This window comes from Corythoichthys intestinalis, chromosome 8 (assembly GCF_030265065.1).
Source record: "Corythoichthys intestinalis isolate RoL2023-P3 chromosome 8, ASM3026506v1, whole genome shotgun sequence".
NCBI lineage: Eukaryota > Metazoa > Chordata > Actinopteri > Syngnathiformes > Syngnathidae > Corythoichthys > Corythoichthys intestinalis.
Window position 1 is genome coordinate 5,694,162 of NC_080402.1, and position 2,143 is coordinate 5,696,304.

Sequence of the window (2,143 nt, forward strand, 5' to 3'; positions counted from 1 at the left end):
ATTTGGTGATTTTATGCAGAAATGTGAAAAATTTTAAAGGTTCAGGCTTTTTTATACCACTGTAAATTGATGTTGCATCAACAAAATTGTCATATACATCAAAACTGATTTGTATATTTTATTACTTTCGGAAAATTGGAACCGATTTTGTTTGTATTAAATCGATCGGTACTTGAATCGAATCAATGATGCATCGGATCAGGGGTCCCCAAACTTTTTCTTGTGAGGGCCACATAAATTTTCCCTTTTCTGATGAGGGGTCAGTTTGAAACAGAAAAATGTATTCTTTTTCAGAAAGCCACAATCAAATCACTCTTTCTGGATTCTTCACGGAACAAAAGTAAATAAAATAAATATAATAATAATAATAACAACACTATTAATTAAATAGATAATAACCAAATAACCCTCTCTGTGTGCTTCACAGAAAACAGCCAGGAAATAACACTATTGAGAATTTTAAAAAAAAGGGGGGGCCGGACAAAATGTGGAGGCGGGCCGTAGTTTGGGGACCCCTGCATTAGATCACCATGAAATATTTGCCACCCTCAAAAACGTCTTGCACCCGTCAATATATTTCTAGCTCCGCATCCTGTCGCCAAGTACGCCCACCTCTAAATCTCACCTCTTTCATTTTTATCTGTGGATGTTTCCATCCTCAGAGCGGACACGGCATCTGTAAAGCTGACATATCATACAAGAAAAATGCATTTATTGCATATATTTTAGGAATTACTTATGAAATGCCCAACAACCTCAATCAGTCCTTCAAAATAAAATAAAAAGCAACACAGCACAGGCCCAGAATCATGCATACGAGAAGCTGAATTAGTGAATGATCATGTTTGAATGCCAATGACGGCTATAGACGTCTCAAAAACAGGGCTAGAGCACATTATTTCACCCCGAAACAAAATCTCAATAAATTATAAATGTTAAAACATTATGAAACTTTCAGTCCTCTACCGTCTTTTTCCCAGTGTCTGTTGCCAGAAGTGGAAACACTGCAGATTTGGCATCTGTAAAGATGATGTTTGTCATTTACTGACATTACCTTTTACAAGGACAACCAAAAAGTTCTTGCTAGCATTATGCATTGTTGTGTGCTTTTTAATGCAGTGGGGCCGAGAGCGAAAAGTGGTTCGGTACGTGGCAAAATTGATTTTGCCATGTGGCATTTTTTTGCAATGTGACAAAAATGATTTTGCCCTGTGGCAAAATGTATTTTGATATGTAGCATTTTATTTGGTATGTGGCAAAATAGATTTTGATTTGTGGCATTTTTTTGGGGTATGTAGCATTTTTTTTATGTCATTTTTGCGGACCATGCACGTGCATGCCATTGACGGCTATGCTGGTCCAAAATTTCCATTCATTTTTTATGGCAGAAAAACGTGTGGCTGTGATTTTTGACCATATACTTACTATTATAGCGCATTGACATTCAACTAGCACCCAAGTTAGGCTATGCCATTGACAGCTATGCATGTCCAAATTTTCCATTCATATTAAATTGCAGAAAAACGCATGGTTGTGATTTTTCAATGGCGACAAATGTTTTTCTTCCATTTAAAAGGAATGGAAATTTTGGACGTGCGTCACCATCAATGGCATGGACGTGCATGACCTGCAAAAATCCCAAATACCAAAAGAAATGCCACATACCACAAAAAAAAACACATACCAAAATCCATTTTGCCACATACAAATAAAAAATGCCACATGGCAAAATCAATTTTGCCACATGGCGAAAAAAATGCCACATGGCAAAATCAATTATGCCATTATGCCACATGGCAAGAAAAATACCAAATGGCGAGAAAAAAAAAAAAAAAAGCCACATGGCAAAATCAATTTTGCAATATGGCAAAAAGAAATGCTACATGGGAAAAAAATGCCACATGGCAAAATCCATTTTGCCATATGGCAAAAAAATGTCACATGGCAAAATCCGTTTTGCCACATGGCAAAATCAAAAATGCCACATGGCAAAATCAATTTTGCCACATGGCAAAAAATGCCACATGGCAAAATCCATTTTGCCATATGGCAAAAAAATGTCACATGGCAAAATCAAAAATGCCACATTGCAAAATCAATTTTGCTACATGGCCAAAAAAAATGCCAAATGGCAAAAAAAAAA